Source organism: Pristiophorus japonicus, chromosome 13 (assembly GCF_044704955.1).
Source record: "Pristiophorus japonicus isolate sPriJap1 chromosome 13, sPriJap1.hap1, whole genome shotgun sequence".
Classification (NCBI taxonomy): Eukaryota; Metazoa; Chordata; class Chondrichthyes; family Pristiophoridae; genus Pristiophorus; species Pristiophorus japonicus.
This window is the reverse complement of record NC_091989.1, coordinates 148,604,645-148,631,585: the sequence shown is the minus strand read 5'-3', so window position 1 is coordinate 148,631,585 and position 26,941 is coordinate 148,604,645. Positions and strand designations below refer to the sequence as shown.

The following is a 26,941-nucleotide window of genomic DNA, read 5'->3' as shown; positions in this document are numbered from 1 at the left end:
CAGGCCAAGTATAAAAGGCAGGCCACCATGTGTGATCCTCACTCTGGAGTTACATTAAATGGACTAAGGTCACTATAGTTTAAGCACAACACACTGGCTCGTGGAGTCATTATTAGAGCATCTGAAGACATAACAACCTGTTTCTGTGATGTATATCCTATGTAATTCTGTATGTTGTTTGCTGTCAAATTTTGTCTTAGTAAAACATCCGAAGATAGTTTATATATGTTAAATGGGCTATATAAATGCATGTTGTTGTATCGATGTATTAAGAATCTTATATCTGTGCACTTTTCCTATGTCCATATTTTAAACTGTTTTTGTAAAACTGCTATGCTCTAATTACACTCTATCCTCAGCAATAACCACTACAACATTCTGAATTTCCACATGAGATTAACTCAGACTTTACATTATATATATATATATATATGCTTTCTGATGAATTGCATTAAAAGATAATAAAAGTATACTTTAAACACCTGATCTGTGCTGGGCAAACTTTCTGGTGTCATGTGGAAAAAACCCCCAAAAAAAACCAAAAAAAAGAAAAAAAGGGCCTTGTAAATGTCTGGTGTGTCACCCAGGTCGGGTGGCACGGTTTAATGTGTTTTGTTTTGCAGATAAACTCCAAAAAGAGTTTTTGGTGTCATGTGGATCTGCGATTCTCTCGCGGTCGTTCTTTGCCAAATGTGACCCGTGAACATCTAATCTTGTAAAAAAAATGCACAATATTTTGGTGACCCTGATTTTTTTTTCCACTCACGAGGTTGTGGTATTGTGTAAATAAAAAAAATATGGGGAACATTGCTAACCATATTCTGGGGGATGCTTTCCGAAAATTTATCAAAGCCACCAGAGGTTAAAAAAAATTATTCTCGTGTCCAGCAATCAGAAAGCTGGCTGAAAGTTATTCAGAGATGGTTAAAAAACAATTTTCATTGGATTAAATGGATTACTCTTCTCAGTAAATTTTAATCCGTAAAAGGACAGTACGAATTATCGTGCTAACTATTTATTTTCTTTTAATTATAATTGTGTCAAAAAGGACGTGGTAAGCCGACGAATTCCTCCGTTTCGGGTTAAAAATCTTTTGACCTTCAACCGAGCCACTTTCAACCCGGCCCACGTGACCCGGGAGGAGCAGCGCTTGGCCTGACCCCCGCTGACGTCATCAATGATTGCCACGCGTAAACCCGCAGCACTCCCTCGCTGCTCCAGACACATACACGTTTTTAACAACAAAATAATAAATGTTCTGCGGTGAACTCAGTAAGTTACCGGCCCAAAATAAAAGGAAGTTATCTCGATTTGTTAAACTACACAATTGCAGTATTCCCTCCCTCAAACGTTATTACAAAAATATCTCTATGGTAAGTCCTCTTTTTCCGGAAAAAGGGTCAGCGTAATCTTTCCGCGGCAGTTGGAAAGTGATCAGGCTGGAGGCGCCGCCATTTTGAATGTGAGTGGAAGTCGCCGGGTCCCACCGTTTGTGGAGCAGCCGTCAATCGGATCGCTTCGGCTGGTAGGTGGCTGCGCTTTCACTTGAGCATCTGCCGACGCTTTTGAAGTCTTCCTGAGACAGTTCCAATATTGTGATTCTGGTTATTGCAATGCACTTTTCCCCTGTTATAACGTGCCTCTTACCTCCCCTCCCCTGGAGTGGAAGTTGTTTTCTCGCCGGAAGGCTGGAGAATGCGGCCCTGCTGCTGCCGCCTGTGGTTCCATTTCTTGCTTTTTCCACCTTCCCAATTGCAATGGCCCATTTCAATCGCGCTCTGAAAGCCACAGTTCCCTAGTTTGTGTCAGGCAACTGCTGTGCGGGCACTAAATATTCGTTCTTCATGATTAACTAGAGAGTAGTTTTAAATGGCAAGTCTTCCTGCTTTCTGATTCCCAATATGGATCATTACATTTTCGGAGAGTGGCTGTGTGTATAAGGAATGGGAGTGGAGTTGTTTACAGAGACTTGAGAATTAGCCATGATTTAAGTTCTGGCATTGAGTGTATCCGATTTTTTTTTAATGGTTTAATTACACTGCTGTTCCTGCAGTTTCACCGAGGTTCATGAGTCTTGTCAATCAGGTTGCGATATTTTGGGGTTGAAGGAAGTTTAGGGTAATTGCGTTATTATAGACCGAAAAAAAAATCAAGATTGATTGAAATGTATATAATGCGAACGATCACACAAAATATTGGTGTATAGTTTTTTTTAAGATATATTATGTTTGATCAGTGGTGATTTTTTCATGGTGATTGTTCCAAATCTTCCAACGGGCTATCATTGTGACAGTCGTCGTTATCCAAAAAAGAAGCACTCTGATGACACTACACTTTAGACCAGGAAATAGTTTAAGACTGAATTTTGTGAATGCTGTAGAACTAAAAATGACAGTTGACAAGTGTTTGTTACCATTTTTGCAATAAAATCGTGCTTGCCATAGGTGAAGTATTAAATATAAGAAAGCATCCTGTTATGTCAGTACAGGTCATCAGTTTAACTTTAAATTGTATTCCTTTTGATGCACAGTTTCCTAATGGGAGCATATACACAAGGGTCCAGAATTTGAGCATATAAATGTTGGCAATAACATTTTGAAAGCATAGCTTAAGCATTTGTGAATCTCTAACTATATCAGGTACTGTATTTTTGGGCTGCTTCTGGTGCACCTCCAATTTGTGCACCATTGTATTCAATTGGTTAATTGAGTTGCAATTGGGCCAGTCATCTGGAGCTCAACTGATTTTTTTTTCCCCTCGTCGCCCGCCTCCCAAAAAAGCAAGTTTGCAAGAGTAGTTTTTTAAAAGTATTAACCACGGTGTGATTATTATGAATTGCAGTCATAATTTTTATGTAGAACATTCCAGCATTTTTACCTCTGAAATAATGTACTCATGTGGTTTGACATATTGGTGTTTTATTTGTGTTCCATTACTGATCTGTCTGCCTACTTTTTGAAGATTGGGACTATCCAGCGAGGTGTCGGTTGAAGAAAGTGATGGTGGATTATTCAGAAAAAAATTATATGAACAGAATAAAAATAAATAATTGGATTTATATAGTGCCTTTAATGACCACCGGACATCTCAAAGCGCTTTACAGCCAATTAAGTACTTTTTGAAGTGTAGTCACTGTTGTAATGTAGGAAACATGGCAGTCAATTTGTGCAAAAGCAAGCTCCCACAAACAGCAATGTGATGACAACCGGATAATCTTTTTTTTAATGTTGATTGAGGGTTAAATATTGGCCAGGACACCGGGGATGACTCCCCTGCTCTTCGAAATAGTACCGTGGGATCTTTTACGTCCACTTGAGAGAGCAGATGTCTGTCTGCTCTCATCTGAAAGACGGCACCACAGACCATGCAGCACTTCCTCAGCACTGCACTGAAGTGTCAACCTAGATTTTTTTTTTTGTGCTGGTCCCTGGAGTGGGATTTGAACCCGCAGCCTTCTGACTGCTACCAACTGAGCCACGGCAGACACTGCTAAGAAATTGTCAGGCGTACGTACCCCTGAACTTGTTAAAAGTATTAAAGCTATTCATCTCCCTTGTCTGAAACAACCAGATTTTTAATCAAATGGATGTTTTGAGAGAACTTCTTCACCTGCTGACAAAAACATTGTGGTAAAAGAGCCCTTTTAAAGTAGGAGATCCACCTTTGCTCTAACCTTACAGGGTCTCAATGAAACTTACTTAATAGGGTATGGCTTCCTGTTTGTACCTCAAAGAAGCAGTGACATTTTAAAAAGTCTGTTCTCTCATCCAACACTATCTTACTGCATTAGGTTCAGCCATGTCTTACATGATTGATTAAAAATAGCCTTCGTTTTCCTAGTTATAGAAACATAGAATAGAAACATAGAAAATAGGTGCAGGAGTAGGCCATTCGGCCCTACTATTGCATTTGTTTGATTTCCTTCCCTCTGTCCTGTAGAGCATGACTTGTAGTGGTTGCACATATTCCTATACCATACTTTACATGAGCTTCAGTAGTCACAACAACAACTTGAATTTCTAAAGAGCCTTTAATCTAGTAAAACATCCCACACACTTCCCAGGAGTGTTATTAGACAAAATTTGACACCAAGGCACAAAAGGAAATATTTGGACAGGTGACCAAAAGCTTGGTCAAAGAAGTCGATTGTAAGGAGTGTTTTATAGGAGGAGAGAAGTTTAGGGAGAGGGAATTCGAGCTTCTGGCCTAAATAACTGAAGGCCTGGGTACCAATGGTGGGAAGGTGGAAATTGGAGGAACGCATCGTTCCCGGAGGGTTATAGGGCTGAAGGAGGTTAGTGTTGGGAAGGGGTGAAGCCATTGAGTGACTTTAACACAAGGATGCAAATTTTAAATTCGAGACATTGCTGGACTAGGAGCTTAACAGTAATTAAGCCAACCCTGAAGATGCCTGATATCTGCACTCCTTGCTGTACTTTTGTGTGTTCTCCCCATTTCTCCCTTCTGGGCTAAATTTAAATGGTCGAACTTTAAAAGTTTGTTTCTATTATAAGCAGGTAACTTGGGCTTTATCCATTCCAATTTCAGTTGAACCAGTAAAGTGGCACTTTGTGTAGTGTACCTTTTGCATTTGTTTGATTTAAAAAAATTTTAAAAACTGGCACACTGAACATAATCCTGTATGAATGGTGTGATTATGAACACAAGCTGAATTGGCTGTGGAAAAATTCAGCAGTATCCATAGCAAGGGGGCGATGACTTTTTGGTAGAGGATATATAGTAGAGGGGTATTTTTTCCTTACGTTTCACAACACATTATTGAAAGATAGTAAAAAAAATTAGACCTATACTAAGAACGTGGGAATTACAAGACAAAAAAAGACCACAGTACATCTATTTTGCCTTCTACCATCCTGTAGCCAACCTGTATGAGAACTCCACCGCAGGTCAGGGCTATAAGTAGAGCTGGAGTGCCGGCCCCTGGAACATCGTGGGCCGCCCCAACCTGTGTGAGAGCACCACTGTAGGTCGGGGTTATAAACAGATGTGGAGCGCCGGGCCCTGGAACATCACGGGCGGAGGTGAGGCGAATGAGGGTACAGAGCCCAGAAGAGGCGCGGGTCCAGGGGCAGCACGGGCCAGCCCACACTGCGATATGTGTGTGCACTAGATCCATGCAGCAGAGCTGGTCTCCAGTCGTCCTGGTTCAACCCTTGCCACTGGATAAAGGCCTAGCTCTGTCAAGCCCGTGTGGTGGCTGGTGTGCAACGGTCACCACATGTTAAAACAATCCACGCACAGGCATCTTCCACCCTTCAATTGGAGTTCAGGACTGGAACATTGGGTGCTTCATTGAAACATCTGTGAACTCGTAGAAGCAAGTCATCCTCGTTCGAGGGACCGCCTATGATGATGAGTTGTGTAAACAATAATAATGGAGTTGTTGACATAGCAATCAATTTCCTATCAATTGGTATACAACAGACCTAGAAATAATAAAAGAAAAGAAATACTTTACTTTATATAGTGCTTTTCACTACCACTGGATGTATCAAAGTGCTTTACAGCCAATGAAGTACTTTTGGAGTGCAGTCACTGTTGTAATGTGTGAAACGCAGCAGCCAACTTGTGCACAGCAAAATCTTACAAACAGCAATATGATAATGACCAGATAATCTATTATGTTGATTGAGGGATAAATATTGGATAACTCCCCTGCTCTTCAAAATAGTGCCATGGGATCCTTTATGTCCACCTGAGAGAGCAGATGGCCTCAGTTTAACATCTCATTTGAAAGATGGCACCTCCGACAGTGCAGCACCCCCCCCCCCCCCCCCCCCCCCCACTAGTGCACACGGAGAATTCTGTTTTGAACCGGCAAAGTCCTGGACAGCCCATGATGTCATGCCACCTAGGAATGTTGCGTGTGAAACCGGTCAGTTAATTTGAATAGGTACCCTCTGGGTAAAGAAGTTTCACCTCACATCTGCTCTATTTACCCCCCCCCCCCCCTGTTACTTTAAATCTATGCCCCTGGTTATTTACCCCTCTGCCAAGGGAAAGTCCTTTCTATCCAGGCCCCTCATAATTTTATACACCTCAAGCAGGTCTCCTCTCCGCCGCCTCCTGTTCCAAAGGAAACAGACCCAGCATCTCCAATCTTTCCTCATAGCCAAAATGCTCCAGTCCAGGCAACATTCTTGTAACTCTCATCTATACCCTCTAGTGCAATCACATCTTTCCTGTAATGTGGTGGCCAGAACTGCAAACAGTACTCCAACTGCAGCCTAACCAGTGTTTTATATGGTTCAAGCATAAGGCCCTTGCTCTTGTATTCTGTGCATTGCTAATAAAGGCAAGAATTCCGTATGCCGCCTTGATCACCTTATCTACCTGGCCTGCTACCTTCAGGGATCTGTGGACCTGCGCTCCAAGGTCCCTTTGTTCCTCTATATGCTTTTCAGTATCGTACCATTTAGTTCTATATGTAAATGAAAGTTGCTGCTGTATTTGCACAGGGTATCCAGGGGTTTTCTAGAGAACCAATATGGCGCACACATTGTATATTTTTGTGGATAATCAAATTTATATTTGAGTCGATTGTCATGTGAACATGTACATATTTGTATTAATAATCCTACCTAGGCACACGGTGCGTTAAGGCTGCAAAATATGAAACAAAAGGCGGATATGTATAACTGGCTGCTTTAGTTTGCAAGAGCTACACTTTCTCCAGTAACATAGAGGCCAAATGTTTGAGGAATTTCTCAGTCTTCCATTTGTGTACCAGATATTGATTTGGAGAGCTGTTGCTTGACCTTTTTAATTATACTAGATTTTTAGTTGAAAGGGCAAACACAAGGTTGTCATGGCTGTTCATTAAATATCAACCTTTAAGATATTAGCGGAAGCAGGTTTTTAAGCCTGACCTAAAATCAACTCCAACATTATTGTGTGGCTTTATCACAATATTAAGTTCATTATTCCAGAAGTGACATGAAAGTAGTAGAAATATTGTGCTCAAATTTGTATTTGGAAATAATCTAAAGATTTAATATTCTGCTTTTTGTTGTTCAGTCCATCTTAAAGTTCTTTGTGTTGACATTTGTTCATGTTAACTGTATTGTTGAGACTTGTATAATTATGCAGACCTTTTATTGCCTATCTATCTAGAAATTAAACACCAGGGTAAACCTTGTAATTCAGGTAGTGTAACGATATTCCATTTGGGGAAAAGAGTATAAAGCTGTGATAACGGTCCAAGGATAGGGTAAATTTATTATTTGTAGTTTTGGTTAATTTTGTACTCTGAAATTGCCTGTAGAAGTAATTGAACAGTTCAGTATTTCTAGGATTGGCCTGTGTTCACTGTCCTAATGTGATTTTTATGTTGGACAAAATTCAGGTTATTAAAAAAAGTTAATTGAAAGAGTGCACAAGTTGGATTCCCAGATTTGAAGGTTCCAAACCTTCTTTTGTTCACGAGAATTTTAAGTAAGTCTTCCATTCCATCTACAGATTCAATATTTGGAAGCAGTCATTTCTTGTTTGCCAATGATTCTGAATTTTTTTTTTCCAGAATGTTCACAAGAACAGCATAAGGGAATAAATGTGGGACAGTGGTATGAATGTTTGTTGCAGACCAAAGTACAAGTAAAATTTTAGCATTGATCGGGAACATAAGAATTGGAAGTCTTGATATTGTAACTTAAAATTTGATTGTTATTATAAGGCAACCTGGAAAACTTTATCAATAACTGTTGTGGTATTTATTGGTTCGGTGTAATTCCCTGCTGGCTGGCTGAGTGTGTGGTGTGGTCCAGAAATTGAAACATTTCACCAAAATTTCTTTTACAAAGTCCTGTAAAACCATTTGACTTAACAGTTGGAATCTGAAACATCAGTTTTGCATGGAAACATCAGCTGACTAACATTTTGGCATGTTAATTTTTTGCCTGGCACTTAAGATTTTGGGTTCCTCCAACTCTGCAATGGACAGATGAAAAAGTATTGTAAAAAGAAATAAATACTTACATTTATATAGTGTCTTCACTGTCCCTTGGTATGTCCCAAAGTGCTTCACAGCCAGCGAATTAATTTTGGAAGATTGCATATGGCAGTTTGATGGTGGCACACTCACCTATGAATCAGGAACTGGAACACATAATCCAGGCTGACATGTCAGTGTAGTATTGAGGGAATGCTGTATCTTTGAAGGTGCTGTCTTTCGGATGAGATGTTAAACCACTGCTCTGTCTGCCTGTTTAGATGGATGTAAAGAAATGGCAGACCAATTGAACAAGTACTTTGGTTCAGTATTCACCAAGGAGGACACAAACAACCTTCCAGATATAAAAGGGGTCAGAGGGTCTAGTAAGAAGGAGGAACTGAGGGAAATCCTTATTAGTCGGGAAATTGTGTTGAGGAAATTGATGGGATTGAAGGCCGATAAATCCCCAGGGCCTGATGGACTGCATCCCAACGCGGCGGCAGTCGGGAGCAGCGTCGGAGGTGCTTGGAGAGGCGTGAATCGGGTCGGCGAGAGGCCTATAAAGGCCCAACGCAGCGGCAGTTGGGAGCAGTGTCGGAGGTGCGTGGAGAGGCGTGAGTTCCGGGGTCGGTGAGAGGCCTATAAAGGCCCAACGCAGCGGCAGTTGGGAGCAGCGTCGGCGAGAGGTGCGCGGTGAGGCGTGAGTTCCGGGGTCGGCGAGAGGCGTGCTTGTGCAGCTACAGGGAGAAGGCAAAAAAGAAGTAGAAAGAAACAGAAAGGTGATGTCACAGCCAAGGGGGTAAGTGATTGGCTGGTGATTGGTGAGTAGTTTTTCTTTTTTATCTTCTATAACGGGGAGTAAACTTTAGCATTATTGTTGCCAATTGAAGTGTACCCAAGAGTTAAGTCATGGCACGGTCACGTGATATGCTCCTCCTGTACCATGTGGGAACTCAGGGACATTTCCGGTGTTCCTGACGACTACGTGTGCGGGAAGTGTGTCCGCCTCCAGCTCCTGACGTTCCACGTTACGGAATTGGAGCTGAGGGTGGATTTACTCTGGAGCATCCACAATGCTGAGAATGACGTGAGTAGCACGTGTTGGTCTTACCACAGGTGAAGGGTACACAGCCAGCTAGGGAATGGAAGACCAGCAGGAAGAGCAGTGCAAGGAAGGCAGTGCAGGGGTCCCCTGCGGCCATCCCCCTGCAAAACAGATACACCGTTTTGAGTACTGTTGAGGGGGATGACTCATCAGGGGAGGGCAGCAGCAGCAAATTTCAGGCACCGTGGCTGGCTCTGCTGCACAGGAGGGCAGGAAAAAGAGTGGGAGAGCGATAGTGATAGGGGATTCGATTGTAAGGGGAATAGATAGGCGTTTCTGCGGCCGCAACCGAGACTCCAGGATGGTATGTTGCCTCCCTGGTGCAAGGGTCAAGGATGTCTCGGAGCGGGTGCAGGACATTCTGAAAAGGGAGGGTGAACAGCCAGTTGTCTTGGTGCACATTGGTACCAACGATATAGGTAAAAATAGGGATGAGGTCCTACGAGACGAATTTAAGGAGCTAGGAGCTAAATTAAAACGTAGGACCTCAAAAGTAGTAATCTCTGGATTGCTACCAGTGCCACGTGTTAGTCAGAGTAGGAATCGCAGGATAGCTCAGATGAATACGTGCTTGAGCAGTGTTGCAGCAGGGAGGGATTCAAATTCCTGGGGCATTGGAACCGGTTCTGGGGGAGGTGGGACCAGTACAAACCGGACGGTCTGCACCTGGGCAGGACCGGAACCAATGTCCGAGGGGGAGTGTTTGTTAGTGCTGTTGGGGAGGAGTTAAACTAATATGGCAGGGGGATGGGAACCAATGCAGGGAGACCGAGGGAAACAAAAAGGAGACAAAAGCAAAAGACAGAAAGGAGATGAGTAAAAGTGGAGGGCAGAGAAACCCAAGGCAAAAAACAAAAAGGGCCACTGAATATAAAGGGGCTGCAGGAGGGGTCAAAACTAAAAATCATGGATTAAAAACTAGTATTAAAACACTCTACCTAAACACACGCAGCATTCGAAATAAAGTAAATGAGTTGACGGCACAAATCATTGCAAATGGGTATGATTTGGTGGCCATTACAGAAACGTGGTTGCAGGGTGGCCAAGACTGGGAATTAAACATACAGGGGTATCTTGACAATTTGGAAAGATAAACAAGAAGGGAAAGGAGGTGGGGTAGCTCTGTTAATAAAGGATGATATCAGGGCAGTTGTGAGAGATGATATTGGCTCTAATGAACAAAATGTTGAATCATTGTGGGTGGAGATTAGAAATAGTAAGGGGAAAAAGTCACTGGTGGGTGTAGTTTATAGGCCCCCAAATAATAACTTCACGGTGGGGCGGGCAATAATCAAGGGAATAATGGAGGCATGTGAAAAAGGAACGGCAGTAATCATGGGGAATTTTAACCTGCATATCGATTGGTCAAATCAAATCGCACGGTGTAGCCTTGAGGAGGAAGTCATAGAATGCATACGGGATTGTTTCTTAGACCAGTATATTACAGAACCGACAAGGGAGCAAGCTATCTTAGATCTAGTCCTGTGTAATGAGACAGGAATAATAAATGATCTCCTAGTAAAAGATCCTCTCGGAATGAGTGATCACAGTATGGTTGAATTTGTAATACAGATTGAGGGTGAGGAAGTAGTGTCAGAAATGAGCGTACTATGCTTAAACAAAGGGGACTACAGTGGGATGAGGGCAGAGTTGGCTAAAGTAGACTGGAAACATAGACTAAATGGTGGCACAATTGAGGAACAGTGGAGGACTTTTAAGGAGCTCTTTCACAGTGCTCAACAAAAATATATTCCAGTGAAGGAGAAGGGATAACCAACCGTGGATAACCAAGGAAATAAAGGAGAGTATCAAATATTAAAAACCAATGCTATAAGGTGGCCAAGGTTAGTGGGAAAATTTTAAACGACAGCAAAGAATGACTAAGAAAGGAAAGATAGATTACAAAAGTAAACTTGCGCAAAACATAAAAACAGATAGTAAAAGCTTTTACAGATATAAAAAACGGAAAAGAGTGACGAAAGTAAATGGTCCCTTAGAAGATGAGAAGGGGGATTTAATAATGGGAAATGTGGAAATGGCTGAGACCTTAAACAATTCTTTTGCTTCGGTCTTCACAGTGGAAGACACAAAAACCATGCCAAAAATTGCTGGTCATGGGAATGTGGGAAGGGAGGACCTTGAGACTATCACTAGGGGGGTAGTGCTGGACAGGCTAATGGGACTCGAGGTAGACAAGTCCCCTGGTCCTGATGAAATGCATCCCAGGGTATTAAAAGAAATGGCGGAAGTTATAGCAGATGCATTCGTTATAATCTACCAAAATTCTCTGGACTCTGGGGAAGTACCAGCGGATTGGAAAACAGCTAATGTAACGCCTCTGTTTTAAAAAAAAAAAAGGGGGGCAGACAAAAGGCAAGTAACTATAGGCCGGTTAGTTTAACATTTGTAGTGGAGAAAATGCTTGAAGCTATCATTTAAGGAAGAAATAGCCGGACATCTAGATAGGAATAGTGCAATCAAGCAGACGCAACATGGATTCATGAAGGGGAAATCATGTTTAACTAATTTACTGGAATTCTTTGAGGATTTAACGAGCATGGTGGATAGAGGTGTACCGATGGATGTGGTATATTTAGATTTCCAAAAGGCATTAGATAAGGTGCCACACAAAAGGTTACTGCAGAAGATAAAGGTATGCGGAGTCAGAGGAAATGTATTAGCATGGATAGAGAATTGACTGGCTAACAGAAAGCAGAGAGTCGGGATAAATGGGTCCTTTTCGGGTTGGAAATCGGTGGTTAGTGGTGTGCCACAGGGATCGGTGCTGGGACCACAACTGTTTACAATATACATAGATGACCTGGAAGAGGGGACAGAGTGTAGTGTAACAAAATTTGCAGATGACACAAAAATTAGTGGGAAAGCGGGTTGTGTGGAGGACAGAGAGGCTGCAAAGAGATTTAGATAGGTTAAGCGAATGGGCTAAGGTTTGGCAGATGGAATACAATGTCGGAAAGTGTGAGGTCATCCACCTTGGCGGGGGAAAAAAAACAGTAAAAGGGAATATTATTTGAATGGGGAGAAATTACAACATGCTGCGGTGCAGAGGGACCTGGGGGTCCTTGTGCATGAAACTCTTTAGAGTCTACCTGCAAAACATAAAACATTAAACCGTGCCACCCGACCTGGGTGACACACCAGACATTTACAAGGCCCTTTTTTTTCCTTGTGCATGAATCCTAAAAAGTTAGTTTGCAGGTGCAGCAGGTAATCAGAAAGGCGAATGGAATGTTGGCCTTCATTGCGCGAGGGATGGAGTACAAAAGCAGGGAGGTGCTGCTGCAACTGTATAGGATATTGGTGAGGCCGCACCTGGAGTACTGCGTGCAGTTTTGGTCACCTTACTTAAGGAAGGATATACTAGCTTTGGAGGGGGTACAGAGACGATTCACTAGGCTGATTCCGGAGATGAGGGGGTTACATTATGATGATAGATTGAGTAGACTGGGTCTTTACTCGTTGGAGTTCAGAAGGATGAGGGCGGATCTTATAGAAACGTTTAAAATAATGAAAGGGATAGACAAGATAGAGGCAGAGATGTTGTTTCCACTGGTCGGGGAGACTAGAACTAGGGGGCACAGCCTCAAAATATGGGGGAGCCAATTTAAAACTGAGTTGAGAAGGAATTTCTTCTTCCAGAGGATTGTGAATCTGTGTAATTCTCTGCCCAAGAAAGCAGTTGAGGCTAGCTCATTGAATGTATTCACGTCACAGATAGATTTTTAACCAATAAGGTAATTCAGGGTTACGGGGAGCGGGCGGGTAAGTGGAGCTGAGTCCACGGCCAGATCAGCCATGATCTTGTTGAATGGCGGAGCAGGCTCGAGGGGCTAGATGGCCTACTCCTGTTCCTAATTCTTATGTTCTTATGTACTTAAGGAGGTGGCCTTGGAAATAGCGGATGCATTGACAGTCATTTTCCAACATTCCATAGACTCTGGCTACCCTCCACTCCATAGGAACTGATCCAATGTAACCCCACTTTTTAAAAAAGGAGGGAGAGAGAAAACTGAATTATAGACTGGTCAGCCTGACATCGGTAGTGGGTAAAATGATGAAATTAATTATTAAGGATGTCATAGCAGCGCATTTGGAAAGAGGGGCATGATAGGTCCAAGTCAGCATGGATTTGTGAAAGGGAAATCATGCTTGACAAATCTTGTGGAATTTTTTGAGGATGTTTCCAGTAGAGTGGACAAGGGAGAACCAGTTGGTGTGTATTTGGACTTTCAGAAGGCTTTCGACAAGGTCCCACACAAGAGATTAATGTGCACAGTTAAAGCACGTGGGATTGGGGGTAGTGTGCTGACATGGATTGAGAACTGGTTGGCAGACAGGGAGCAAAGAGTAGGAGTAAATGGGTACTTTTCAGAATGGCAGGCAGTGACTAGTGGGGTACCGCAAGGTTCTGTGCTGGGGCCCCAGCTGTTTGCATTGTACATTAATGATTTAGACGAGGGGATTAAATGTAGTATTTCCAAATTTGCGGATGACACGAAGTTGGGTGGCAGTGTGAGCTGCGAGGAGGATGCTATGAGGTTGCAGAGTGACTTGGATAGGTTAGGTGAGTGGGCAAATGCATGGCAGATGAAGTATAATGTGGATAAATGTGAGGTTGTCCATTTTGGTGGTAAAAACAGAGAGACAGACTATTATCTGAATGGCGACAGATTAGGAAAAGGGGAAGTGCAACAAGACCTGGGTGTCATGGTACATCAGTCATTGAAGGTTGGCATGCAGGTACAGCAGGCGGTTAAGAAAGCAAATGGCATGTTGGCCTTCATAGCGAAGGGATTTGAGTACACGGGCAGGGAGGTGTTACTACAGTCATACACGGCCTTGGTGAGGTCACACCTGGAGTATTGTGTACAGTTTTGGTCTCCTAACTTGAGGGACATTCTTGCTATTGAGGGAGTGCAGCGAAGATTCACCAGACTGATTCCTGGGATGGCGGGACTGAGATATCAAGAAAGACTGGATCAACTGGGCTTGTATTCACTGGCGTTCAGAAGAATGAGAGAGGATCTCATAGAAACGTTTAAAATTCTGACGGGTTTAGACAGGTTAAATGCAGGAAGAATGTTCCCAATGTTGGGGAAGTCCAGAACCAGGGGTCACAGTCTAAGGATAAGGGGTAAGCCATTTAGGACCGAGATGAGGAGAAACTTCTTCACCCAGAGAGTGGTGAACCTGTGGAATTCTCTACCACAGAAAGTTGTTGAGGCCAATTCACTAAATATATTCAAAAAGGAGTTAGATGTAGTCCATACTACTAGGGGGATCAAGGGGTATGGCGAGAAAGCAGGAATGGGGTACTGAAGTTGTATGTTCAGCCATGAACTCATTGAATGGCAGTGCAGGCTCGAAGGGCCAAATGGCCTCCTACTGCACCTATTTTTTATGTTTCTATGATGTAAAAGTTCCTGTGGCACTTGAAGAAAAGCAGGGTGTTCTTTCGCTCTCCTAGCTAATTTATTCCTCAATCAACACCTCCCCCAAAAAAAACACATCAACTGTCCATTTATCTTCGAACTGTTGAGACTGGCCTTTGCCTACAAAATAAAACAATTGCACTTCAAAAGCAAATAATTGGCTGTTGAGCAATTTTGGACATTATGATGTGAAAGGTGCTATATAAATGCAGGTTCATTCTTGACCACTATTTATTCTATGGTCGTCAGTTTAAGATCCTGTACTGGACATGTTTTGGTTGGACTCCATAATTTAGAATGCTGAATATTGAGAGGTCTGCTTAAAAGGAATAATATTTGTGATAGAGGTTGAATATTGAGCCACAACACAAGTTGAGTAATTCAATTAAATGAACACCTTGTTATGACAAATATATTTGATCCCCATTGGGATAATGGCCCTGAAATTCCTGTAAAACCATTCCCGTGGGCAATCTGCTAAAATAAAGGAAAAAAAATGTGCACTTGCCTTTCTCTCCTGCGCCATCTTGAACTTCCGATTTTTTTGATGAAGATTTCCGGGCAACGTATGATGTCACGCCGCCCGGGAACGCAGCGAGTATGATGCCTGTGGATTCTTTCGAAGTCTGTCCCCGCCCACAGGAGCTGTCAAAAGGAGCTCATTTACATAGGCCATACCTCCAATTTTTTTTTGCCTTCAGTTCTGGATTTGAAAGGTGAGATTCTTCCATGATTTTTAAAAATCTTTTCGAATAATTTAAAGATTGTCTAATTTATTTTGAACATTTTAAGTTTTAAAAAGTTAATTAAAGCAATATAAAGACTTTAAAAATGTCGCATTTCTGAACAGGTCGTAGTTGTGCAGTGTGTAATAGCATGGCCAGCAAATAAGAAGTAGTGACTTCTAAACTGCATGTACAAATGAAAGGAGGAGAAAATGTTTAAGATTGATGGCCACAAAATTTCTGGTTTGGGGGAGGATGTAAGTTGGCAGGGACAGGAATTGTTGGCTGGGCCAATGTATGGCAGAACACACTGAAGAAGCAACTGCCCTCCTCGTGCAGTGGAATGATGGAATTAGAATGGGATGACAGCACTTGTCCTAAATTCCAAAACTCCTGCCCTCTCATTTGTTGTCGAAGCTGAGCCTCTGTGAAAGGTGCAGTTTTATAGGATCCATTCACTAAGGTGAAAGTACGCTGTTCAACTGAGATTTGTTTGTGGAAACTTTTGACCATATTTTGGGTCTCACTACAATTGCTGGAAAGCCTTTGCACTATTATTCTCAAGAAGCCATCCTCTACATTCTGCATTAACCCATGGAAAGCATTCTAAATAAATTACTGAGCTCGGTACTGAGTGACTTTCCAAGCTGCAATAGACAACACGGTACCTCAAATGTTATAAAAGTTGGAAGATTTGAAAATCTCATTACTTTGAGAGGAAGCTGCTTGTCTCCATTTCCTGCTGTTTATTTCGTTTAAGCTTTTACTCTACAGAACTCCTCAGCGTCGACTGACTGCTGCTTATGCTGAAGGCTATTGAGCTGTTTGAAACAAAGTTTCAGGTAGATACGCACAGAAAGCAGACTGTACGCCCGCTTTATCTTGCGCAGAACATTCGTGCCCTAATCCTAGGCAGAAGATTTCTAAAACTCAGAATTCTGTGCGAGAAATCATCGCTCGGGCAAGACCTATCAAGGTTCAACTGGCCAGGTTGGAAAAGCCGGTTTTCAGCGCATGCGCATTGTGCACTGAAAACCTGGCTTTTCCGATGCCTTTCCAATATCCCGTACACATTGTACAGACCCAGGACATCGGAATTTCAGGGCCATTATACCGAGGCTATTATTTACTTTAAAATAAGCTCTCCCTGGTCAAATTTAACAAGCTGTGCCTATATAGTGATGGCCCATTAATTTTATTGTGGTTTGGCCATCAGGAAATTTGCACGTTGATTGTAAATGTTGCAGAAGTTGATCGTTGCATTTCAAAACAAATGTGAAGTCTGAGATGATAGTGAGGCAGGTGATGTTCTGGAGAGGTTTAAAGGTACTTCAATTTTGAAAATCTGGGATTCTGCTGATGGCTAGTTCTCCACTATGCAGTACATTGGCATATCATCTTGAAGTTGGAAGAATTTTTGAGAATAAGCTAATTTTCCAAGATTCCTAAAGCTGTCATCGGAATCACTGGATGAAAAAAGGAATCACTGGATGAAAAAGGACCATAATCCATCTCGTTCACCTTCCACCATCCTGGCAGTCGCATGACACCCTCGTAGGGTGCTTTTTGTATAAACTTGGCTTGTATTCTCTAAGTATCAGAAGTGATCTGATCAAGGTGTTCAAAGAATTTGCTAGTGTAGATACGGAGAAACAATTTCCTCTGGTGAGTGTCTTGAGGACGAGGAGACAAAATAAAATTAGAGCTCGGCTATTTGGGAGCAAAACCAAGAAGCACTTATTCACACATGATAGTAGAAATCTGGAATTTTCACCCCAGCAAGGCTGTCGATGCTGGGTCAATTGGAGTTTTCAAGACGATTTTTGTTTGGTGAGGGTATTGAGGGATATGGAGCAAAGGCAGGTAAATGAAGTTCAGGTACAGATCAGATGATTTAATTAAATGCAGGAGCAGTCACTTGGGGCTGAATGGCCCACTTGTGTTCCTACAATTGAGCTGTTGGCTAATCATTGCAATCAATCTCAGTTAGCATACACCAGACTCTCATGAGTTGAGGAAAACCCCAGTGGTGGAAAGGTTTGGGAACCATAAATTCAAGTTGCCTGTTATTCCCAAGGATGCTGCACTTAACCATATGTAATGTATCAAATTATTCAAACACCTGTATCCCAAAATATTTTGGTGAAAGCAATCTATCAAATCTGCATTTGAATGATTCAATATTATCTGCTTCCACCATCTTGGGAAGCCTCTTCCACAGATTGACCATTTGCTTGCTGAAATGTTTCTGCAGATTCGTTTTAAATTTACTCTCCTTTTGGGTGCAGGCTCTATCCTCTCATTCTACTGTTCTGGACAAGGTGAACAACAGCTTGTCGTGGTCTGCATTATCTAGTACCTTCAAAATCATTCAAAACAGCAATCCTATCACCTCACAACCTTCTGTTCCTGTAGTAACATACCAAATTTACATAATTGCTTCTCAATTTAATCCCTTCATCCCCCTCAGTTCTGGTTGCTCTCTTCTGTATTCTTTCAATAGCTGCTTGTTGTACTGTGGCAACAATGATTTGTAAAGTGGCAGGATTACCTCCACTTTTGGGTCAATCAAAATTGACCTTTTTTAAAACATCTGATTTATTTTACACTCTGCCACCAAGTATTGTTGTGATAGCTTCAATTTATTTTCAATCATGACTTCCAGATCTTTTTCAATGCTTGTTAATTTCTTTCCATTTAAGTAATAGTTCCTTTCCTGGATTTATTTGCCCATCTGAAGCACTTTGCATTTCTTTACATTGAATTTCCTCTGCCACCAGTCTGCCCAATTCCCCAGAATATTCAAATCCTCCTGTAGCTTATCCTGTTCAGCTTTGGAGTCTGACACCTGCAATAGCTTTGTATCCTCTGCAAATTTAGTCTGTGCTTGACTCCTAGTTCCAGATCATTTTATGATCCTAAAACAGGCACATGTCGGGTCCCACTTGTGACAGTCTCCCAGGCTGATGACAATCCTTGTACCACTACTCTTTGGGTCCTATCAGCCAATCAATTACATATTCATTGTAAAATATTTTGACTGATTCCCACTTTATCTTCCGTACCAGCTTTTCCAGAGGAACTTTATCAAAGGCCTTGCTGAAATCCAAGTACACCACATCCACTACCTGATCCCGATTCAGTTTCTTTGTAAAACCCTCAACGAAAACCTATCCAAGTAAGATTGGCAAGACCTCTCCTTCATGAAGCCATATTGGCTATCTTGTATTTTATTTCTATCTAGATGCTCTGATACCAAAAACTTATTTAGCACTTCTGCAGCATCAGTGTGTAAATCAGTTGTCATGCCCTCACCTGATTCCACCCTTTGTTTTTCTGTTTCTCTTAATATAACTTTAAAAAAAACTTTTTATTCAATTTGAAATATTTCTTGCCATTTTGATCGCCTTATTACATTCTTTTGGTATTGAATCTGTCTTTCTGTGCCATTTCCTTTCATGGCCTTTTTTGATTTGTTTTGGTAGTCTACTTCAATCAAGCAGGAGAGCCTTTAAGCTTGGTACTATTGCTTTGCATGTGTCCAGAACTACAAATTCAGAATCGCCGCCTTGAAAGACCTCATTATATTTCTGACCATTCATTGTGACTACCCCAGTGATGACTAAAATGCCTATCCGCAAAAAGATTTGCTTTATGGAATAAGTATTTAAGGTTGTTGATTTTTGACCTGGTTTTTAGCTTTTTCTATTTTGTTTCCAAAGAGGTTTCAAAAGAACAATGGTATAAAAGACTTTGCCACGGAGACACATTTTCATGACAATGTGCTTTAATGTGTTACCTAAAAATTGGACTCTCTCATATCAACCAACAGCTGTTTTTGAATGTTTATGGCCAGGACTGTTTAAATTTTCAGTCTAATTTGTAGTTCTGCAGTCATGGGAATTTATTTTGAGAACTTTCTTTTACACAGTGGAAATCTTTGTTGGGAGAATTTGATGCAAACTGAGGTGCTCTTCATGAAATGCAATATATGGAATGTCTTGTATAATACAGTGAGTGGCAGGTATTTTAAGATCATTATAAAAATGAGTGCAAATTAAATTCAGTACAAGAAATACTGATTTTAATCTACAGTTCTTGAACTCTATCTTTTTTAAGTTAATCTCACGACTTTGTGAAAAAAGTGCAATTTGTGTTTTTTTTTCTCCCTCACTTTCCTTTAAGACATGGGAACACGTGAATGCTGGCTAATTAAAGAACTTTGATTTATATAACACCTTTCATTTCCTTTCAACATCTGTTTTTCATAGCTAATGGATTATGAGGGAGGATTAATTGGCAATCTTGTTGTGCGAGGTCCATTGGGGAAGAGTGACCATAATATGGTAGAATTCTTTATTAAGATGGAGAGTGACACAGTTAATTCAGAGACTAGGATCCTGAACTTCAAGAAAGATAATTTCAATGGTATGAGACGTGAATTGGCTAGGATAGACTGGCGAATGATACTTAAAGGGATGACGGTGGATAGGTAATGGCAGACATTTAAAGATCACATGGATGAACTTCAACAATTGTACATCCTTGTCTGATGTAAAAATAAAACGGGGAAGGTGGCTCAACAAGGCAAATTAGGGATAGTGTTAAATCCAAGGAAGAGGCATATAAATTGGCCAAAAAAAGCAGCAAACCTGAGGACTGGGAGAAATTTAGAATTCAGCAGAGAAGGACAAAGGGTTTAATTAGGAGGCGGGAAATAGAGTATGAGAGGAAGCTTGCAGGGAACATAAAAACTGACTGCAAAAGCTTCTATAGATATGTGAAGAGAAAAAGATTAGTGAAGACAAATGTAGGTCCCTCGCAGTCAGAATCAGGTGAATTTATAATGGGGAATAAAGAAATGGCGGACCAATTGAACAAATACTTTGGTTCTGTCTTCATCTAAGGAAGACACCAATAACCTTCCAGAAATACTAGGGGACCGAGGATTTAGCGAGGAGGAAGAACTGAAGGAAATCCTTATTTGTCAGGAAATTGAGTTGGGGGAAATTGATGGGATTGAAGGCCGATAGTCTGCATCCCAGAGTACTTGAAGTGGCACTAGAAATAGTGGATGCATTGGTGGTCATTTTCCAACATTCCAGACTCTGCATCAGTTCCTATGGATTGGAGGGTAGCTAATGTAAACCTACTGGTTTTTTTTCCAAAAAAAGGGAGGGAAAGAGAAAACAGGGAATTATAGACCGGCTAGCCTGACATCGGTAGTGGGGAAAATGTTGGAATCAATTATTAAAGACGTAATAGCAGCGCATTTGGAAAGTTGTGACAGGGCCGGTCCAAGTCAGCTTGGATTTATGAAAGGGAAATCATGCTTGACAAATCTTCGAAAATTTTTTGAGGATGTAACTAGTAACAAGGGAGAACCAGTGGATGTGTTGTATTTGGACTTTCAAAAGGCTTTTGACAAGGTCCCGCACGAGATTAGTGTGCAAAATTAAAACATGTGGTATTGGGGGTAATATATTGACGTGGATAGAGAACTGGTTAGCAGACAGGAAGCAAAGAGTAGGAATAAACGGGTCCTTTTCAGAATGGCTGGTAGGGACTAGTGGGGTACCGCAGGTTCAGTGCTGGGACCCCAGCTATTTACAGTATACATTAATGATTTAGACAAAGGAATTGAATGTAATATCTCCAAGTTTGCAGATGACACTAAGCTGGGTGGCAGTGTGAGCTGTGAGGAGGCCGCTAAGAGGCTGCAGGGTGACTTGGACAGGTTAGGTGAGATGGCAAATGCAGTATAATGTAGATTAAATGTGAGGTTATCTACTTTAGTGGAAAAAACACAAAGGCAGAATATTATCTGAATGGTGACAGTTTAGAAAAGGAGAGGTGCAATGAGACCTGTGTGTCATGGTACATCAGTCATTGAAAGTTGGCATGCAGGTACAGCAGGCGGTGAAGAAGGCAAATGGCATGTTGGCCTTCATAGCTCTGAGATTTGAGTATAGGAGCAGGGAGTTGTACTGCAGTTGTACAGGGCCTTGGTGAAGCCACACCTTGAATATTGTGTACAGTTTTGATGTCCTTCAATCTGAGGAAGGACATTCTTACTATTGAGGGAGTGCAGCGAAGGTTCACCAGACTGATTTCCGGGATGGCAGGACTGACGTATGAAGAAAGACTGGATCGATTAGGCTTATATTCACTGGAATTTGGAAGAATGAGTGGGGATCTCTCAGAAACATATAAAATTCTGACGGGATTGGACAGGTTAGATGCGGGAAGAATGTTCCCGATGTTGGGGAAGTCCAGAACCAGGGGTCACAGTCTAAGGATAAGGGGTAAGCTATTTAGGACTGAGATGAGGAGAAACTTCTTCACTGAGAATTGTGAACCTGTGGAATTCTCTACCACAGAAAGTTGTTGAGGCCAGTTCGTTAGATATATTCAAAAGGGAGTTAGATGTGGCCCTTACGGCTAAAGGGATCAAAGGGTAAGGAGTGAAAGCAGGAATGGGGTACTGAAGTGCATGATCAGCCATGATATTGAATGGTGGTGCAGGCACAAAGGGCCGAATGGCTTACTCCTGCACCTATTTTCTATGTTTCTATTACATTTGATTTATAGCTACTGTTTGAGGCAAACCAGTACTCCAGAGGCCTGGATTAATAATCCAGAGATGTGAGTTCAAATCCCACCATGGCGGTTTATGAATTTGAAATACGTTAATTTTAAATAAATGTGAAATGAAATGCTAATCAGTAATGGTGACCATGAAGCTATCTGATTGTAGTAAGAACCCAACTGATTAACTAATGTCCTTTTTTTAAGGGAAGGAAATCTGCCGTTCTTTCCTGGTCTGGCCCATAAGTGACTCCGGACCACAGCAATGTGGTTGACTCTTACCTGCCCTCTGAAATGACTGAGCAAGCCACTCAGTTGTATCAAGCAGCTGGAAAGAAGTGCAGTAAGAATAAACCGGACAAGCCAATCGGCATCGACCTACGTAGTGGGTTCAAACATGGCAAAGGCACATCCAGCCCAATCGACCCTGCTTGCTAACATCTGGGGACTTGTAACAAAATTGAGAGCACAGTCCCACAGACTAGTCAAGCAACAACATAGTCATAATCTCAGAATATGCTTCAGCCAACGTCCCAGACTCCTCCATCACTATCCCTGGGTATATCCTGTCCCACCGGAGGTGGTGGCACAGTGGTATACAGTCGGGAAGGAGTGGCCCTGAGTTTTCAACATTTACTCTGGACTCCATGAAGTCAAAGCTCCTGCTGATTACCACCTACTGCCTGCTGTCAGCTGATGAATCAGTACTCCTCAATGTTGAATATCACTTGGAAAAGCACTGAAGATAGCAAGGGCACAGCATGTATTCTGGGTGGGGGACTTCAATGTCATCATAGGCAGTCCCTCAGAATCGAGGAAGACTTGCTTCCACTCTAAAAATGAGTCCTTAGGTGGCTGAACAGTCCAATACGAGAACAGTCCATCACAGGTGGGACAGATAGTCATTGAGGGAAAGGGTGGGTGGGACAGGTTTGCCACATGCTCTTTCTGTTGCCTGCTCTCGGCAATGAGACTCGAGATGCTCCGCGCCCTTCCGGATGCACTTCCTCCACTTGGGGCGGTCTTTGGCCAGGGACTCGCAGGTGTCAGTGGGGACAGTGGGAATAAAGTACACTTTATCAGGGAGGCTTTGAGGGTGTCCCTGTAACGTTTCCACTGTCCACTGTTTGCTGTGAAGAAGTTCCGAGTAGAGCGCTTGCTTTGAGAGTCTCGTGTCTGGCATGCGAACAATGTGGCCTGCCTAGCGGAGCTGATCAAGTGTGGTCAGTGCTTCAATGCTGGGCATGTTGGTCTGGTCAAGGATGCGAGCGTTGGTGCATCTGTCCTCCCAGGGGATTTGTAGGATCTTGCGGAGACATTGGTGGTATTTCTCTAGCGACTTGAGGTGTCTAATGTACATGGTCCAGGTCTGAGCCATACAGGAGGGCGGGTATTACTAAAGCCCTGTAGACCATGAGCTTGGCGACAGTTTTGAAGGCCTGGTCTTCAAACACACTTTTCCTCCGGCGGCCAAAGGCTGCACTGGCGCACTGGAGGTGGTGTTGAATCTCGTCGTCAATGTCTGCTCTTGTTGATAAGAGACTTCCAAGGTTTGGGAAGTTGTCCAGGGCCGCGCCGTGGATCTTGATGACTTGGGGACAGTGCTGTGCGGCGAGGACAGGCTGGTGGAGGACCTTTGCCTTACGGATGTTTAGCGTAAGGCCCGTGCTTTCGTACGCCTCAGTAACTACGTTGTCTATGACTTGGAGTTCAGCCTCCGTGTGCAGATGCAGGCGGCGTCTGCGTACTGCAGCTCAATGGCAGAGGTTGGGGTGGTCTTGGACCTGGCCTGGAGATGACGTAGGTTGAACAGGTTCCCAGTGGTTCTGTAGTTTAGTTTAGTTCCACTCTAGTTGGGAGCTTGTTGACTGTGAGGTGGAGCATGGCAGCGAGGAGGATTGAGAAGAGGGTTGGGGCGCTGACGCAGCCCTGTTTGACCCGGTCCGGATGTGGATTGGATCTGTAATGGATCTGTTGGTAAGGATCACGGCTTGCATGTCGTCGTGGAACAGGCAGAGGATGGTGACGAACTTTTGGGGGCATCTGAAACTGAGAAGGATGCTCCATAGACCCTCGCGGTTGACGGTTACAAAGGCCTTAGAAAGGTCGAAGAAGGCCATGTATAAGGGCTGGTGCTGTTCCCTGCATTTTTCCTGCAGCTGTTGCGCTGTAAAAATCATGTTCATTGTGCTCTGTAGGGGACGAAATCCACACTTTGACTCCGGGAGGAGCTCCTCAGCCACATGGAAAAGACTGTTGAGGAAAAGCACTGGAAAAAATAGCAAGGGCACAACCTGTACTCTGGGTGGGAGACTTCAATGTATATCACGAAGTGTGGCTGATCGAATACTGCAGGACATAGCTGCCAGACTGGGCTTACAGCAGGTGGTGAGAGAATTCCAGAGGTGAGGTGCAAGTGACTGCCCTAGACATCAAGGCCGCATTTGACCGAGTGTGGCGCTAATAAAAATTCAAGTCAGTGGGGATCGGGGGAAAATCTCCATTGGCAGGAGTAATAACTAGCACAAAGGAAGATGGTTGTTGGCGGAAAGTCATCCCTGCCCCAGGACATTGCTGCAGGAGTTCCTCAGGGTAGTGTCCTAGACACAACTATCTTCAGCTGTTTCATCAATGACTTTTCCTCTATCATAAGGCCAGGAGTGGGAATGTTCGCTTATGATTGCATGCTGTTCATTTCCATTTATAATTCCTCTGATAATGAAGCAGTCTGTGCCTGCAAGCAGCAAGACCTGGACAACATCCAGGTTTGGGCTGCAAAGTTGCAAGCAATGTTTGCAGCACACAAATGCCAGGCAATGACCATCTCCAACAAGGGAGAGAGTCTAACCATTTCCTCATTACATTCAATTACGTCCTGGGGATCACCATTGACCAGAAACTTAACTGGGCCAGCCACATAAATACTGTGGCTACAAGAACAGATCAGAGGCTGGGTATTCTGCAGTCATGGACTCGCCACCTGACTCCCCAAAGACTTTCCTGGAGTATAATGGCATACTCTCCACTTCCCTCGATGAGTGCAGCTCCAATAGCACTTCAGAAGCTCGATACCATCTCGGACAAATCAGCCCGCTTGATCAGCACCCCATCCACCACCTTAAATATTCACTTACACCACTGTTCGATGTGGCTGCAGTGTGTACCATCTAAAAGTTGAACTGCAGCCACTCGCCATGGCTTCTTTGACAGCACCTCCCAAACCCACAACCTCTTTCCACCTAGAAGGAAAAGGGCTGCCGGTACATGGGAGCACCACCACCTCCAAGTTCTCCTCTAAATCACACACCATCCTGATTTGGTATTGCAGGTACAACATTCGAAATCCAGCAACCTCGGGATAGAAACCATGCCAGTTTTCGGATTTTGGACAAGAAAATCAATATTCCTCGCCGACCCTCCACTCCTCGCCGATTCCTGCAGGGCGCTGTTTTTTTTTACCGGTTTCTTCGTCCCTCACTGCCTGATGTCACCATCTTGGCCGCCTCAAAAATGTCCGGTGTTTGGACAGCTGGATTCTGGACGTTGTACCTGTATATCGCCATTCCTTAATTGTTGCTGGGTCAGAATTCTGGAACTACCTACCGAACAGCATTGTGGCCGTACCTTCCATGTTCTCAGGCAATTGGTAATGGGCAATAAATGTTGGCATTGCCAGCGACTTCCACATTCCATGAATGAATTTTTAAATGCATTACTGAAGGACTTTGAAGGCACTAGTTCCAGAATTCTGTTCTTGTAACTAGGAGGAACATTAGGGTTCTGCTCCCAACTGTGGTGAGTTTAGGGATATGGCATGTGTGCTGTGGAAAAATTGCTGACCTTTTTGATATCTTTTCATGGGCAGTCCCTCGGAATCGAGGAAGAATTGCTTCCACTCCCAAAATGAGTTCTTTGATGGCTGAACAGTCCGATACCAGAGCTGCAGACCTTGTTACAGGTGGGACAGACATTTGTTGAGGGAAGGGGTCGGTGGGGCTGGTTTGCCCCGCGCTCCTTCCATTGCCTGCGCTTGGCCTCTTCATGCTCTTTGCGTTGTGACTTGAAGAGCTCGACGCCTTCCAGGATGTACTTTCTCCACCTCGGGCGGTCTGTGGCCAGGGTCTCCCAGGTGTCAGTGATGATGTCGCACTTTACCAGGGAGGCTTTGAGGGTGTCCTTATAACGTTTCCGCTGTCCTCCTTTGGCTCGTTTACCATGAAGGAGCTCCGCATAAAGCATTTGCTTAGGGAGTCTCGTATCTGGCATGCATATTATGTGGCCTGCCCAGCGAAGCTGATCAAGTGTGGTTGGTGCTAACTGGGGATGTTAGCCTGGTCGAGGACACTGATGTTGGTGCGACTGTCCTCCCAGGGAATTTGCAGGATCTTGTGGGGACATCATTGGTGATATATTTCCAGCGACTTGAGGTGCCTTCTATACATCGTCCATGCCTCAGATCCATACAGGAGGGTGGGTATTACTACAGCCCTGTAGACTATAAGCTTGGTGATAGATTTGAGGGCCTGGTCTTCAAACACTTTTTTCCTCAGATGGCCAAAGGCTGCACTGGAGGTGATGTTGAATCTCCGCATCAATGTCTGCCTTTGTTGATAAGAGGCTCCCAAGATGTGGGAAATGGTCCACGTTGTCCAGCGCCGTGCCATGGATCTTGATGATTGGAGGGCACTGCTGAGCAGCGGTGACAGGCTGGTGGAGGACCTTTGTCTTATGGATGTTAAACGTAAGGCCCATGCTTTCATATGCCTCAGTGAATACATTGACTATATCCTGGAGTTCAGCCTCTGAATGTGCGCAGACGCAGGCGTCGTCCGCATACTGCAGCTCAACAACAGAGGTTGGGGTGATCTTGGACCTGGCCTGGAGGCGGAGTAGGTTAAACAGCTTTCCCTGGTTCTGTAGTTTAGTTCCACTCCAGCGGGGAGCTTGTTGATTGTGAGGTGGAGCATGGCGGCGAGGAAGATTGATCTGTCATCTAGTAGTCGTAAAACTTCTGCTATTTTAGATAGTTGTACTACTTAGTGTTGACATTCCAAGTCCAGGCGCTTCAGTTGATCCGCCATGTTTTATTTGGTATTCATATTAAATTGTTCTTTGCCCT

At 43.2% G+C, this 26,941-nt stretch overlaps 1 protein-coding gene across 5 annotated transcripts in view; it reads left to right on the top strand.

Moving 5' to 3' along the window:
- Positions 1 to 1,231: 1,231 nt before the first annotated feature.
- ap1g1 (adaptor related protein complex 1 subunit gamma 1) overlaps positions 1,232 to 26,941 on the top strand; it is a 143,238-nt gene continuing 117,528 nt past the window's right edge. For 3 of the 5 annotated variants that reach the window (XM_070898107.1, XM_070898104.1, XM_070898105.1), the window contains exon 1: positions 1,233 to 1,525. The gene's annotated coding sequence lies outside the window, so the exon portion shown is untranslated. Of the gene's footprint in view, positions 1,526 to 26,941 lie in introns of all 5 variants that reach the window. The other 2 variants (XM_070898108.1, XM_070898106.1) reach the window with 2 other exon arrangements.